Here is an 8,793-nt window from a genome sequence, read left to right as displayed (position 1 = left end):
CCAGTGCACTCTGTAAACTCTGCCACAACCTAGCAGTAAAACGAGGATCTCTATCTGAGACGATCGTCACTGGAACCCCGTGCAATCTCACTACATCCCGAATATACAAATCGGCAAGATGATCTACCGAATCTCTCACGCGCATAGGAATAAAGTGCGCCGACTTAGTCAACCGGTCTACAACCACCCAAATAGCATCACTACCCCGCTGAGTCCTCGGAAGACCTACAACGAAGTCTATAGTGACATGCTCCCACTTCCACTCGGCAATAGGCAAGGGTTGCAACAAACCCGCTGGCCTCTGATGCTCGGCCTTCACTTGCTGGCAAGTAAGGCACTTCGATACGAAAACAGCCACATCTCTTTTCATACCCCGCCACCAAAACTGGCAACCCAAATCCTGATACATCTTAGTACCTCCCGGATGCGCCGCAAGGCGCGAATGGTGAAACTCTCGGAGTACCTCCTCTCGGCAAGCCTCCGGTACAAACAAACGGTCTCGGTATCTCACACTCAGGTCGGGATACACCGTCAAACCCTTCTCAACTTTCCCACTGGAGATCCTCTCTCGGAGGGATTCTACCTCAAGGTCACCTCTCTGTGCCTCTAACACTCTAATCACAAGTGTAGGCTGCGCAACAACAGAAAACAAGGCCGCAGCCTCGACAGATTCGCCCAGTAGCAAATCAAACTCGCCCAGTGCTCCCAACATCTCCCATTCCCGGATGGCTATACAAGCTACATCACTAATGGTTTTCCTACTAAGGGCATCGGCCACAACATTGGCCTTTCCCGGATGATAATGCAACTCAAAATCATAATCCTCGATGAACTCCATCCATCTCCTCTGCCTCAAATTCAAGTCTCTCTGTGTAAACAGATACTTCAAACTCTTGTGATCCGAGAATACCTCGAACCTCTCACCATAAAGGTAGTGCCTCCAGATTTTCAAGGCAAAGATCACAGCTGCTAACTCTAGGTCGTGTGTGGGGTAATTCTTCTCGTGTATTTTCAACTGACGTGAGCCATAAGCTACCACTTTCCCCTCTTGCATCAACACACAACCCAAACCTTCTCGTGAGGCATCACAATAAACCGCATAACCCAACCCTCTCTCCGGAATAATCAACACCGGAGCGGTGGTCAATCTAACTTTCAGCTCTTGGAACGACTTTTCACAAGTCTCACTCCACACAAACTTGACTCCCTTCCGAGTCAGTCTAGTCAACGGTGACGCTAACCTGGAGAAATCTTTCACAAACCGACAGTAATACCCAGCCAATCCCAGAAAACTGCGGATCTCAAACACACTCTTAGGCTGTGTCCAATCTTGCACTGCCTCAACCTTGGATGTATCAACAGACACCCCTTCCCCGGATACCACGTGGCCTAAGAATTTGACTTCCCTCAGCCAGAACTCACACTTCCCAAACTTGGCATACAGCCTATGGGCTCTAAGTAACTCAAGCACCACTCTCAAGTATAGCGATCCCGGGTTTACCCTTGTTGTATAGTGATCCGGACATGTGTCCGTGGATGTTGGTAGTTGTTTATTATCTTGTTTACATCCTTTCTTACTTTGTATTTGAGTTATAGGATGTGTTGAGCGGGTTTGTTACAGGTTGGTTGAGTTTAGAAACCAAAACCAGTTGCCCAGATTTTTGGCCTGTCCGCTCGAGCGGAGGTGTTGGCGCTCGAGCGGGGAATACATCCATCCAGTATCTTGTTGTGCAGTGTTGTGAGCTCGAGCGTAGGGTTGGGAGCTCGAGCGTAGGTCTGTTTCTGCAAAAGTGCTGAGCGAGTGCATTCTGCGCTCGAGCGGGAGGTTGGCCGCTCGAGCGTAAGTCTGTGAGTGGCCGCTCGAGCGGGGTGTTTTACGCTCGAGCGGAGACCTGGGTTAAAGACCCGAAGTTGTGACTTTCCAAATCACTTTTTGCTTTCTCTTCTCTCTCTTACTTTTCCAAAATCACCATTGTTGAGCCTCTCACTCTAGACTCTACCTTCTCTCTAGGTTTTGATCTAGTAGGAGTGATTTACTCACCTTTGGCCTTTACAAAAAAGTTGTTGATCGTCGAGGGCTTCATTTTAATCTGAAAATCTCGGGTTTTGGAGCACGTTGGGTTTTGTCGTCTTCTCCTTTGGGACTCCGAATTTGAGGTAGGGATATCCTACTCCTCTCCATGGGTTTTGTCTTTAAATTTTGGTATTTTGAGATGTTGGGCTTGGTTTGGTAATTTTGTGAAAGTTTGGGGCTTTTGTGCAATTATACAAAAGTTGGGGTTTTATTCATAATAAACCTAGATGCATGTTTAGCATAAAAAAAATGGAATGATTGCTGAATCATTGAAGAAAATGGGACCTAAGGGTTGAAATGGTAATTATGGAAAATGGTCTAATTGCATTGTTTAATTAATTGGGATAATTAATTGATGAGAAATGAGGACATGAAATGTTGATTGAATATCCATTTGTGCATTTATTTTCTGTTTTAGAAATAACTGCTTTGGGCTATCGGTGGAGGATAGTCGTGATTGTTGTAGACAATGTATGTTGATTAGGCAAACTGAAACTAATCAATGGAATGTGTTATGAAACTTGACAGTTGCTAGAATACATTAATTGTTTGTATTGTGTGATTGTATATAGAACCAATGTGTTTATATACGTTGTGTGTAGAGGAGGAGATAGGGGATGTACTCCGCGGTTTAGGGGAAGATAGGGGATGGACCTCTAAACCGGATAGGTATTTGGAGGAGATAGGGGATGTACTCCGTAGACAGAGCTCATATGCTTGTCTAGAGAAGTGAAGATAGAGCTCATATGCTTATCTTTGTGAAGTGAAGTGTGGATACAGCTTGTATGCTTATCTGTGGATATTGTTGATATACATATCTGTTGTAGAGTGTGGATACAGCTTGTATGCTTATCTGTGGATATTGTTGATATACATATCTGTTGAGAATGTGGATATAGCTTTTATGCTTATCTGAATGTGAGATATAGTTTTTATACATATCTGTGGAAATGATGATAGAGCTAGCATGCTTATCTGTTGAAAAAGGGAAAATGAAAAGTAATTGGGACTTGTAAGTCGTTGACATAAATATGTAATTTATGTGATTGAATCAGTGTTGACCAACTATCAATTGCTAATGTTTTAGTCATTGTCCATGGTTGGTTTAGTGTATTTCTACTGGGCTGTGGCTCACCCTATATGGGAATATCATTTTCAGGTGCAGGAAGCATGCCACCTCCAAGGACATAGCTGGGAGGCTAGTGGCGGGCATAGTTTTGTCGTTTTACTTTTGATGTATTACATGTAATTTCAAGCCAAGGGCTTAATGTGTAAACGAGTTAGAACTCTTTGTTGTAACCAAGTGTTAACTTGGAAAGCTGTAAGCCCGTAGGGCATTTTGTTATGAGGTTAACATGTAATACTTATGTAATGGAACTCTAATGAATGAAAGAATGTGGTTAGTTTATATGCAAATGCATGTCTTATCTGATGGGTTTATTGTTATTATTTTGAGGGCGTTACAACTTGGTATCAGAGCGTATCGGGTTCGAATACTTTGGGTACGTGGGAAGTGATTAGGATCACAATGGGTTTGTCTCGCTTGATAGAGACTTAGATGTGGTATCATAGGCTATGTGCTTAATTGATAACATGCTTATGTGACTATGTGGGTATGGGATTTAATTTCTAGGATGTTGATTGGATCCTTGAGTTTCTGGGAGTCTTGTTGGAAAAGCACTTGATCAATGCTGTTTCTAACCGGAACTCTAGTAACGTCTCGGGACTATCATTATCCAGAAATGAAGTTCGTAAGTGCTTATGTGTTTATGTGCTTATGTGGAGTGAATTACACTTGTCCACGCATTAGGACGTGAGTGTTTAGTTTCGGCACACCTATGAATGTGCTAACGTTCTGTGCTACCTTTATTAGGATGTCAGGACGAGGAAGAGGTGCTAGGCGTGGTAGACCTGCAAGGCAGGAAGTACCGTTACAGGGTGAGATTCCGGTTGTGCAGGAGGGAGTTGGGCAGGCCAATGTGGCCGAGCCAGTGGGTCAGCAGGCTATGGGTGCCTTGGCCAGAGAGATAGCAGGAGCTTTGGGTATTCTTAGAGCTGGGAATCAGGTAGCTGAGGCAGGGCCTTCTTTCTTGAAGAGGGAGTTCTTCCGGTGTAATCCGGACGAGTTTATCGGGGATCCTAAAGAGCCGCTTAAGGCAGATGAATGGCTCGAACAGACAACGAAGACGTTTGAGATGCTTGGCATCGAGGACGGAGCACTGAAAGTGACCTTGGCATCCTTCCAACTGAAGGGAGATGCGGGTCAATGGTGGAAGTACGAGAAAGCTCGTGTTGGTGGTACTTGGGAGGCGTTTATAAATGCTTTTCAGGAGAGGTTTTTGTCTGCAGTAGCAAGGGAGAAGCTGAGGGATCAGTTTAGCCGGCTTAATCAGCAGGGCTTGTCAGTGGCCGAGTTTGAGGCTACTTTTACCAGTCTGTCTAGGTTTGCACCTGAACTGGTGGCGTCTGAGGAACGCCGTTGCTATGAGTTTGAGCGGAAGTTGAGGCGGGGCCTCAAGTTGAGAGTTGGTGGGTCTTATATTCGAGAGTATAGACACCTAGTGGATGCTGCAGCTCATATGGAGCTTATGATGCAGGAGGAGGATGAGGGTCAGAGAGGCTCCAAGAGGAGCCAGGATAGTCAGAGTGATGGCAGGAGGCAGAGGGGTTCTAACCCTCAGCAGTCTCAGGGTGCAGTCTCTAGATCGACCTTTCCAGTGCCTAGTGTAGGCTCGGGGAGAGGCAGTCCGGGAGAATTCACTTGTTACAAGTGTGGCCAGCTGGGTCACAAGGTTTCTGTTTGCCCGCAGAAGGGTGGGGGTCAGAAAGCTGCTTCTTCTTCAGCTAGACCGCCGAGTCAGAGTTTGGGCAGGGGGCAGCTCTTGATTTGTTATCAGTGTGGACAACCTGGGCACATGAAGCGGTTTTGCCCACAGTTGAGTGCCACTTCGGGAGCGTCTGGTTCTAGGCAGACGCAGGGTTTTCAGCCAGCTCAGTCTGTGCAGGCCTCGAGGGCCAATCCGGGAGCTTCGTCATCCCAGTCTGTGCAGCAGTCTTTTGCTCCGAGAGGTGAGCAGGTAGACCAGGGGCCTACGGGGCGCGTGTATGCTGTTACCGCGCAGGATTTAGTACCAGCTCCATCAGTAGTGAGAGGTACTTTTCTGTTTTGCAACTCGGTTGCTAATGTGTTGATAGACACGGGTGCATCTCATTCTTTTGTATCTGCTGCATTTGCATCTGTTTTGGAATTGGAGTTAGCACAGTTAGCATCTCCTATTTGTGTGGTATCGCCTCTGGGCGGTGAGTTGATTCTGAAACAGGGTGTTAGAGGATGTGATATTGAGGTCGCCGATTATAGGCTTCCTTTTCCGTTTGTTGTCATGCCCATGAAGGGTTTTGATGTTATTTTGGGTATGGACTGGTTATCGTCATACCGGGCTGTTATTGATTGCTACCGCCAGAGGGTTACATTGTGTACCTTGAGCGGGGAGTGGTTCCATTTCTTGGGAGACCGGGTTGGTAGTGTTTTGCCACCGGGGTATGATTCGCGAGGGCGAAGTGAGCTTAGTATTCTACTTGCTAGCTTTGAGAGTGGTGAGAGTGGTGAGACCCAGCATGTATTGCCGAGGGTGGTTTGTGAGTATTCGGATGTCTTTCCCGAAGATCTTGTTAGTTTGCCACCTCACCGAGAGATAGAGTTCTCTATTGATTTAGTGCCTGGTACGGCGCCGATTTCTATGGCACCTTACCGTTTTGCTCCAGCAGAGTTGGTTGAGTTGAAAGTTCAGCTCCAGGAATTGCTAGATAAGGGCTTTGTTCGCCCTAGTGTTTCACCGTGGGGAGCACCGGCCCTCTTTGTTAAAAAGAAAGATGGTGCCTTGAGATTGTGTATTGACTATCGAAAGTTGAATCGGGCTACGGTTAAGAATAAGTATCCTATGCCCCGTATAGATGATTTGTTTGACCAGTTGAAGGGTTCCCGTTGTTTCTCTAAGATAGACTTGAGATCGGGTTACCATCAGTTGAGGGTCAGGGAGGAAGATATTCCGAAGACGGCATTCCGTACGCGGTATGGCCATTATGAGTTTCTGGTGATGCCATTTGGGCTTACCAATGCACCGGCAGTCTTTATGGACTTGATGAACCGGATTTTCCGGGAGTTCTTAGACCGCTTTGTGGTTGTTTTTGTGGACGATATCCTTATCTATTCGTCATCTAAGGAGGAGCACGAGGAACACTTGAGAGTGGTGCTTGAGTTACTTAGAGCTCATAGGCTGTATGCCAAGTTCGGGAAGTGTGAATTCTGGCTGAGGGAAGTCAAATTCTTAGGCCACGTGGTATCCGGGGAAGGGGTGTCTGTTGATACGTCCAAGGTTGAGGCAGTGCAAGGTTGGGCACAGCCTAAGAGTGTGTTTGAGATCCGCAGTTTTCTGGGATTAGCTGGGTATTATCGTCGGTTTGTGAAAGATTTCTCCAGGTTAGCGTCACCGTTGACTAGACTGACTCGGAAGGGAGTCAAGTTTGTGTGGAGTGAGACTTGTGAAAAGTCGTTCCAAGAGCTGAAAGTTAGATTGACCACCGCTCCGGTGTTGATTATTCCGGAGAGAGGGTTGGGTTATGCGGTTTATTGTGATGCCTCACGAGAGGGTTTGGGTTGTGTGTTGATGCAAGAGGGAAAAGTGGTAGCTTATGGATCACGTCAGTTGAAAATACACGAGAAGAATTACCCCACACACGACCTAGAGTTAGCAGCTGTGATCTTTGCCTTGAAAATCTGGAGGCACTACCTTTATGGTGAGAGGTTCGAGGTATTCTCGGATCATAAGAGTTTGAAGTATCTGTTTACACAGAGAGACTTGAATCTGAGGCAGAGGAGGTGGATGGAGTTCATCGAGGATTATGATTTTGAGTTGCATTATCATCCGGGAAAGGCCAATGTTGTGGCCGATGCCCTTAGTAGGAAGACCATTAGTGATGTAGCTTGTATAGCCATCCGGGAATGGGAGATGTTGGGAGCACTTGGCGAGTTTGATTTGCTACTGGGCGAATCTGTCGAGGCTGCGGCCTTGTTTTCTGTTGTTGCGCAGCCTACACTTATGATTAGAGTGTTAGAGGCACAGAGAGGTGACCTTGAGGTAGAATCCCTCCGAGAGAAGATCTCTAGTGGGAAAGTTGAGAAGGGTTTGACGGTGTATCCCGACCTGAGTGTGAGATACCGAGACCGTTTGTTTGTACCGGAGGCTTGCCGAGAGGAAGTACTCCGAGAGTTTCACCATTCGCGCCTTGCGGTGCATCCGGGAGGTACTAAGATGTATCAGGATTTGGGTCGCCAGTTTTGGTGGCGGGGTATGAAGAGAGATGTGGCTGTTTTCGTATCGAAGTGCCTTACTTGCCAGCAAGTGAAGGCCGAGCATCAGAGGCCAGCGGGTTTGTTGCAACCCTTGCCTATTGCCGAGTGGAAGTGGGAGCATGTCACTATGGACTTCGTTGTAGGTCTTCCGAGGACTCAGCGGGGTAGTGATGCTATTTGGGTGGTTGTAGACCGGTTGACTAAGTCGGCGCACTTTATTCCTATGCGCGTGAGAGATTCGGTAGATCATCTTGCCGATTTGTATATTCGGGACGTAGTGAGATTGCACGAGGTCCCAGTGACGATCGTCTCAGATAGAGATCCTCGTTTTACTGCTAGGTTGTGGCAGAGTTTGCAGAGTGCCTTGGGCACTAAGTTGACCTTTAGTACGGCTTATCATCCTCAGACTGACGGGCAGTCCGAGCGTACTATTCAGATCCTCGAGGATATGCTTCGGGGTTGTGTCCTGGACTTCAGTGGGACGTGGGAGAGGCACTTGCCATTGGTAGAGTTTGCCTACAACAACAGTTTTCAGTCTAGCATCGGTATGGCACCGTTTGAGGCCTTGTATGGCCGACCGTGTAGGTCTCCAGTTTGTTGGGCCGAGGTGGGTGATGCACCTTTGTTGGGTCCGGAGTTGGTTAGGGAGACGACGGAGAAGGTTGAGCTTATCCGTAGGAGGCTTGTTACAGCCCAGAGTCGGCAGAAATCTTATGCTGACCGTAGGAGGAGGCCTTTGGCGTTTGAGGTAGGTGATCATGTCTTTCTGAAGATATCACCTAGGCGAGGCCTGATGAGGTTTGGGAAGAGTGGGAAGTTGTCCCCTCGGTTTATTGGTCCTTTTGAGATCCTTGAGAGGATAGGTGAGGTTGCTTATCGGTTAGCCTTACCGCCGCAGTTGTCCGGGGTACATGACGTGTTTCATGTGAGTATGCTTCGGAAGTATGAGCCAGATCCATCACATGTGTTGGATTGGACCGATTTAGAGGTAGATGAGGATGCCTCGTATAAGGAGAGACCGGTTCGGGTCTTGGATAGGCGGGATCAGGTCCTGCGTGGTAAGACCATTCCTTTGGTGAAAGTCTTGTGGAAACATCACGGAGTGGAAGAAGCCACTTGGGAACGTGAGTTGGAAGTCCGAGAGAAATATCCGGACTTGTTTGTTGATATGTAATCTTGTATTTAAATTTTACATTTCGTTGAACTTAAGAGCTTTTATATATGTCTTAAGTTGTGAAACATTGAAAATGTTTTGGTTATTGGAAATATGTTTTGGGAACTTGCCTCATATGGAAGTTGAATATAACATTATATATGTTGATTATATTGTTGAAATTGGAAAGTTAATGCATAATGTTGATGCATGTTG

This window comes from Camellia sinensis, chromosome 12 (genome assembly GCF_055761805.1).
Source record: "Camellia sinensis isolate YWXY chromosome 12, ASM5576180v1, whole genome shotgun sequence".
NCBI lineage: Eukaryota > Viridiplantae > Streptophyta > Magnoliopsida > Ericales > Theaceae > Camellia > Camellia sinensis.
This window is presented reverse-complemented; position numbering follows the sequence as displayed.